The following is an 8,566-nucleotide window of genomic DNA, read 5'->3' on the forward strand; positions in this document are numbered from 1 at the left end:
ATCTGCAGAAGTTCTCTGGTGAAAATGACAACATCATCAGTACACTTTAAACAAATGTCTATTATTTCTCTTACAATAAAAACACCACAAAGACCACATTGTTATCAACCACATGAAAGTGCAATACTAAAAAAACTTTTATTTTTTTATGTTTTTATGCAAAGCAAAACTCCCATCTCATTTTTTTCCCAACTTTAAAATCATCCTACATTGATGTTTTACCTTTTTTTGTAAAGGGCATTTGATCTTCTTTGCACGTTTACTTTGTAAACACTGGGTCAGTACTTATGTAAGATGATTTTGAAGTTGGAGAAGAAAATGAGATGGGACTTTTTCAACCTACCCTAACTGTCGCAGTTTACGCAGAGCTAGACAAGAAAGGCATTTGAGGTCAAAATGATATAAACAGTCATTTTAAACTGCATTTTGGAAGTTCAAACTTGGGGGCACCATAGAAGTCCACTATATGGACTTCTAATGTTTTACTAATTGAAGGTTTTCTAATGTTTTCCTAGTTCAACTGTTTTTCTCCAAAAACTATTTCTTTACGAATGAAGAATTAAAGACACAAACATCTTGGACGACAAGGGGGTGAGTAAATTATCTGTACATTTTTGTTCTGGAATGAACTTCTCCTTTAAGTCCCCTTTAAAGTTCAGGTACAAGTCAATTCAAGTCAGTTCCAACATGGGCTGGAGCTATTAATTTTGAACTCTTAAAGTGCATTTTTCCCCAATTCTTCACTTGTCTTATTTTTAAATATTGCAATAAATAACGTATCGTGGACTTCAATTCGCAATACTGTCGCATTGTGAGATTTTGATATCATTACATCCCTATATAGCACATACATTTTCTTATCAATATAAATGTTATCTGGGAATGAAATCCATTCAAAAGAAGAAGAATTTCTGCAGCAATAATTTGGTACAGCATAAAAGCAAAGATCAATTTGTATGTTCAAATGTATGGAAAAAATATGTCTATTTCACACTTTGGCTGGCCATAGCCTTCTTCCTAAGAGACGGACATTTGCATTGAGCTGACTACTGATGGTCAAGATAAATCTGTTAAACAGAGCATCCTACACACTAATTATCCCCCTGCATACTGGAGCTGTGATAACTAGCATACTTCTGACTCTTAGCATACTAACTCTGGCCCAGATGCATAATAATAACAGCTTCATATATTAATGTTGTTTATCTGTTCAGCCTTTGAAACAGATAAAACGGAGAGTGAACTGTGCGGATTTGCAGGCGTGGTCTTCTCCCTAGTGTCTATTTTGTTCATTGAGCCAAATGACAAGAAAGAAGACAATAGGCTTTGCCTATTACATGCCACCTCAAGGTTTAGAGAAGCCGGTAATATGGCATCCAGAGCGTTTTATGTTCAGAATTAGGGCACCTCTGTGGTTTCATTAGAGGAGGGGGCAGGATGAGCTGCTCTGGTGAGACTTCAAATAACTAAAATGAACACAAGCCCAGTCGCACCATTATGAAAGCGTGTCAAATCTCTGAAGCGTATACTGCATTGCCATTTCAAGGAATGTCAGGGATCCAGCAATACACTAAAGCAAATATTTGTTGTCAGAGAAACATAGAGAGCATGTTCAGATCATATGCTAAAGGTTTTTAAAATTGCATCTTTTTCATCTATTAAATTCAGACTTTTCCACATTTCGGTTTTCTTAATTCTTTCTCAAAAACATAAAAAATATCACTCTGATAAATCAATAATTACATTGAAAACCTCTTTAAAGAAATATTCAATAAAAAATGCTTGCTTTATGTATGGGTGCAACAGAGCTAAAGGCACACCCTAAGAAAAAAAAAAGTGCTTTTCACTGCTCCCAAAGTGTATGATTGCAGAAAAATGTGTAATAAATCAAACAAGATTTTGTATAAAAATCTTACAAATGTGTGAGATGGTAAGGGGGGCCTTTTAAACCACACACGGGGTAAATGGCTCACCAGCGTGGGGTAAAAGGCACACAGCATTGATACACGTTAGCAAAAATAATGTTTTTTTAAAATAATGTCTAAGTTAATACTTGTTCAAAACAATCACTTTAGCAAAGTTTGTACTATTTCCTGCTTATTTTGATAAATAAAGGAATTCATTTTTGTTCAATAAATATACTGTCATTAAAATATGTTAATATAAAACATAAATTTTAAATTCAGAAACAAAATCATTTTAAAATGTAAAGATTCTGAAAGTACTGAAGGAGATCCCATAGTAAATTAATATAGATTTAACGTAGCAGCAACAAATGATATTTTATTATATGATACGATTGATATTATGTTTTTAAATATGATGGTTTTATTCTAAACATGGTGATTATTTATAAGATGGACACCCAACATAATATATGATATTTACCATGTGAATCTAACAATGTCATGTTAACAAATGGAAAAGTCAGCCTTCTATTAATTATCATGTTAATTATTGTGCCTTTTAGCCCCAACAACAGAGGCACTATTTACCCCAAATACCATAATTTACATATTCTTTCGTTATTTAAAAACTGCTGCTTTAATTATCTTAAACAGAACTGAAAATCATTAAGAAGACCTTTGTCTCAAGATATATAAAAATCTTTTAGCGATTCTCATTTGCTACTTAAATCTACAACATTTTAAATGTTTAAATATATTAGATCAAGTAAGCACAGAATCCAATCTGCGTTGCTGCCCGCGAAAATGTCAAAGATGAGGCAAATCTGCACAACTTTAGCCCTGGTGCATTTAGACCCGGTGTACCCTACGTGTGTATGTGCATATATAATTGTTTTATTTTCATATGTAATAAAATACAAAAATACATTATTCATTGCAGTGAATATCATGCATTATGCAGGATTAAACTCTATGTATTTTTACAAGATAAACTATTCTAGGCTCCAGTGTGCTTTATAAAGTTTATGAATTCTATTTTAAGATGTACTGTTGCTGTACATTTAGAGAGGTACGCGTGGCGCATATAAACACCCACGCGAATCATGAACAGTGGAAAATGTTCATCTCTGCACATTTCACTTTATTTGTCAGAGCAGCTTATGAAGTTGATTGATCTTTAATGTGTAGAAAAGTACTAGTATGATAAAACAACACATTTCTAGAATTTCAAAGACAGATTGCCATGAATGAGGAGAAGCAACCTCCAGTAATGTGGCTTCTTGTACCACACAAACAGCAGGAGGAAGATTTTTTTGTGAAGGGGAATTTACTTTGACTCAAATTACAGGCACCCCTGCTGGTTGGCTTGATCGTCTGAGGCTATATTTATGAACATTACATAAATGCTTGTGTATATACACACAAACCCTCACAAATGCATATAATTTTACAGCGCATATGTCGTCTTCTGAACCTTCTCCACCCAAGGCAATGCATCTCTTTGACACTCAAACAAATCTCGATGTCAATCCGCATGTCTCCACACTTGCACTTAAGCTTCTGTAATAGAGCCATAATGCAGCGTGGAAAAAGAGCGAGGAGGCGAGAAAGAGATCTCACCACAGGGACACCTGTCATAACCCTAGCAAATCTATCTGGACCAGTAAAGAGCGGCTCAAACGGCCAGATTGATTGCCGTCTTCCTCTCTCACTGCGTGTTTGATCCAGTCCTTTAATTCCCTCTACTTGTTGTATCTGATCCATACAGCCTTCATCTCTCAGCCCAGTGCGCAACAGATGCGATCAGTGAAGACTCTCATTGTTGTGTTAATTTATGTGCTGCTGTGCATAGCCCAAGGCAACGTGGGCATTGCAGGTGGGCTGTGCGTATCTCTAAACACGAAAGAGATTGTGTCCATGAGACTGTCTGAGGGAGGATGTATTTCTGCTGCGGTTCACCATTAAGCTTTCCCACTCATCTCTGATTCCTTAATTATAAAAGAGCAGGGATTTTATTACCATCGGTTAGATAAATTAGCACTCGAAAGGAATAAGAATAGAAACTAAAAAAGAAATACAGAGAGAGGCGGATGGAAATGTGGGGGGGAAAGGGGTGACGAGTCACAGGAGAGAAGAAAGCAACATAAAGGAGAAAGAATACAGCCAGGGAGACAGAGTGAGCATGAGAGAGTGTGAATACGAGACTGGCAGACACCATTAGTCAAAGCCTGACAGCAGACTGTGACCGACAGGTAGACCAGTGCCAAGCAGGCTGTGGCAGCCTTGGCTTTGATTGGTCCTTCCCGTTTGGATGCCTTGTTCTTGATTAGTGTTGTTTTGAAAAAACAAGTAAACATCTCTAATGGCTGCCTTAACTTTGGTTCAACACTGCCCCCTGTCTGTTATCATGTCACACGACTGTAGTGTGTGCAGGCACTGTATGCTTTCTTCAAAAGCATGAAAAATAGAGCTAAGGTCCAAGGGGAATAGGGTGCTGCAGGAATTATGTATTTTTGTAGGCCAAGAACAAGCACTTTACCACTTCCGCATACATTGTCCTGAAGTCAATGGGTTTTTGGTTGATATAAGGTCTATGGTTAACAGCATTGTTGGGAAGGTTACTTTGGAAATGTAAAAGGCAGAGCTGGGTAGTAACTGATTACATGTAATCTGGATTACGTAATCAGATTCCAAAAATTAATTACTTGTAATTAGATTCAAATACATTTTAAAATACTCATAATCAGACTACAATTACTTTTTATGGATTACATATTATTTACACACTAGCAATAAATTATTCAGAATTTATTGATTGTCCCTAATTCCTCTTTTTTATCTTTTTTCTTTTAATTGTCCTTTGTAAAATAGCCTACTGCTTATATACATTCAGAAAGTCTTCAAAGTTTGTGGACATTCACACAAAGACCAGTTATTAGTCAGATGGCAATACAGCATTTGACAACTGATTTACAAAAATCATTTCAGTTTTTATTTGAATTATCACTCTGTAGGTTATTTAACCATTCATTTCTATGTCTTTGGAAGGCTTTTGTCTTTCGAATTCATTCAAATTCACAAATTCACAAACTTTTTTGTCATCTGATCCTCTGTCACCTAATATATTTACTTGAAGTACCCCTGAGATTTTAAAATAAATATTTTAATGATTAAGTATCATATTTGCATGTTCATTGGTTTGCTGACATTGGTTAGTGGTCACATGACATGCAGGTATTAAAAAAAAAAAATGTTTTTTTTTTTTTTTTGTTGTTGTTTTTTTAGTAATTTTATTTTGATTTATTTTAAAATTATTTATTTTAATTTAAAGTGCTTATATTATGCCTTTTCAAATATGACCTTTCATGCAGTGTGTCATGTAGCTGTATGTGAACATAAACTATCTGCAAAGTTGTGATGCCAACAGTGCCCGATAATTGTTAAAAGTTACTGTCTATCAAAAAAGAGTCGGCTTACAATCGCCTGAACGAGTCTTCAGGAATTCAAATCTTTTTCTGTTATGGCTAAACAACTTGCCCGCCCACAAACACAGTAAAATTTCCATGTGGTTTACGTCATGTCAAGAAGACGCTGTATCCTACGCTATGAGAGTAAATTTGTTTTATATTCACTTCCAAAAGATGAATCTACAAAGATTGTATTTTCTAGTGATCGTTCAAAATACATAGTTGTGTATGTTATGTTGTGTAACAACCCTGCACATGTCTTGCTAACCGGCTAACTCACGCTTCAGTAGTTGTTGTTCAGCTGTGGGCCCACTGTAGTCAAAAAATTTGTGATTGATGCAGCTTGACTGTCTGTCTGTCTCATTAGTTAGAGTAATGATAAAGGATGGCGCACGAAGAGGCTTTCACACAGAATGCAGAAAGCGCTGCGCAATGAAACCCATTCGTTTCAATTGCTTGATTCTTCGAACTGCTTCGCACAAGTCGTTTACGAATCATTTAGAAATGAGGTAAAATGAAATCTATTTTTGGAGAAAACTAAAGTGTTTTTTGACCTTGCATACATGTAAACCTGTTTTAGGAGACTCATAAAACAATATTAGCAACCTTAAAAATTGCACAATTTGAGCACTTTAACATTTTTTATGATTTAAATAATTAGCTTTTCATTAAACTCACAAACCCCTGCAGTTCCTTCACAAACACCGTTTTGGGAAACCTTGATGTAATATAATGTTTAATGCACTTCATGTTGTTAATAACAACAAATGTAATACATTTTCTTACTCTTTACAGTTTTGTCAATATGGTACAAGATTATACTATTTAAATCAATGTGATAAACAAGTTAGGTCAAAAGTAATTTAAAAGTAGTCTGATTATATTACCTAAAATGTGTAATGGATTACTTTACTAACTACAATTTTTGTCAAGTAATTTGGAATCAGTACCTAATTATAATTTGCAAGTAATCTACCCAGCTCTGTTAACAGGTTACAGATTACAAATTACCCTATTTAAAATGCAATAAGTAGTGTAACTATTTCAGTTACTTTATTGATGAAATGTAACTGATTACATTTAATTACTTTTCTGAATTTCTAATGAATGTATTCAACTGTTAATCATTTTGAAATCATTTAAAGCAGAAAGGGTTAACCTTACAGTAGCACTCAACACTGATTACTGTCAGACTTTCAAAACCCTTCTTCACTTGAATTAAGGTAATAATAATTCATAATAATAATTTTAAAACACAGCAACCACAAAATAAGTCTTTAGCGCCTCTTTTTACTCTCTGAGGTTAAATAGAGATTTAAAATAAGATATAGTTTAATAGTTATAATACTGATGATTTTTTAAATCAAATCCTTGCATAGCTACAACATGAAACACCAGCATCTAACAATGCCTATAATAATATATACATAAATCTAAATAGGAAATAAAACAGTTATCAAATAAGCATGTGTCCTATTCTGTGTCCTAAACTCCTGAAACATTAATTAATTAAATTATGTAATTCCATTACATGTAACTAGTTACTCCCCATCACTGGTTAACATAAGCTCAAGATATTTTCACGTTTTATTCTACAACATAAAATACATCAGTAATACCCCTTTGGGATTTTTTAAAGCTTTTGATTGTCTTGTCAGTTGCCAACAAGTGGCTAAATGAGACTACAAAGATTGTCAGGGACATTAAATGTCAACAAGTGAACTCACTCGCCTGCTTTTACAGCCTCACTGTGCTTATAATTGCACTTTTGCAAACTATTCTAACTCAAACTTTAAAGGAAAATGTTTTTTTTTTTTTTACATAAAGTCTGAAAGAGTTGTTTGAAGTTTAATGGCTTTTTACTTCTGTTGACAGCATTTAGGCTTTAAAAGTCATAAATGTGTTATTTATTGGTGTAGAAGTTTATTTCAATCCAAAAGCTACTTGAAAAATCCTATTTGTTTTTTGGTAGAGGGAACCAGGGTGACTCTAATTTCCAGGATGGCCTACAAAAATGTATCATCACTGCAGCACTCTATAATTGACATGAGAATTTTTTTTAATTAGATTACAAAATGCAAAAAGTTCAGCTGACTTTTGCAAAGAATATTCTTAGCCATCAGTTCATCCAAGCTAATAATGGGAATTTCATTAAACCTCTGAAGGAGAAACAAGAGGGTTTAGACATAAATCCCTCAGTCTAAGGGAGTCTCCGCTCACCACCAGAGCCCTTTCACACACAGACTGTTGCACCACACCCCGGACTACATTTCCCATCAGCCATTACACTTGACCCACGACCAATGCGCTATAAAAGAATGCTAGTCACGGATTGTTAGATTGTATTGTTGTTGTGTTAGCGTTCCCTGGTTTCTGGTTCCCGTGTTTTTGACTTCTCGCCTGTTTTCTCGTTTTTGACCCACAAGTCTGACTAGATCTCCCTTCACGGACGTTGTTCGCTCCCGATTGGACTTACGCCTGATTCACGGATTCCGATTGTGCTTAGCCTACGATATCCCTATCTGCTATGGTGTTTGACCCTGGCTCGACCATGTATCTGTCTCGTCCCTTCAATAAAAGCTTGCATGACTCCGTGTTACAGAACAAACCGTAATTTTCATGGGGAAAGTCCAGGGTTTTTATAGTGAAACCGGAGGCAACGTAATGGGTGCGATGGGTGATGGGAATAGTAGTCCGGGGTGCAAAGCAACAGTCTGAATGTAATGATGGGGTGAGAGCGACCTCTGGTGGTGAGCGGACCACAGAGCACCGACCAGATTCGTGACAGGATCTTACTTGTACTGAGAACTTCTGGTGCCAGTGGCCCACAAGTCTAGTAGCACTTGATCGATTTCATCCACTCATGTCTGGTGATACACACACATACACATAAAACCTACAGATGGTGTAACACACTAAACCACACATTCAGTTCTGCTAGTCCATATCTCATGTGTCATTACAACTGAGAAAGGAGCTAAAACAATCTGTCTTGATGCCTGGGGCTTAAGCTTGCTGGGAGATAAATTGACTTTTACTGAAGTACTGAAGAGGAAAGCGCTAGTGTGAGAGTCCAAACTTTTAGTTTTGCCCACAAGAAAGTATCATTTAGTTTTTAAGTTTCTGCATTTGTAACATTCATAAAGCTGGGAAATGAAAAGTAGGCAAATGTATATAGGGCCATTTTGTGTC

This window comes from Labeo rohita, chromosome 13 (assembly GCF_022985175.1).
Source record: "Labeo rohita strain BAU-BD-2019 chromosome 13, IGBB_LRoh.1.0, whole genome shotgun sequence".
Classification (NCBI taxonomy): domain Eukaryota; kingdom Metazoa; phylum Chordata; class Actinopteri; order Cypriniformes; family Cyprinidae; genus Labeo; species Labeo rohita.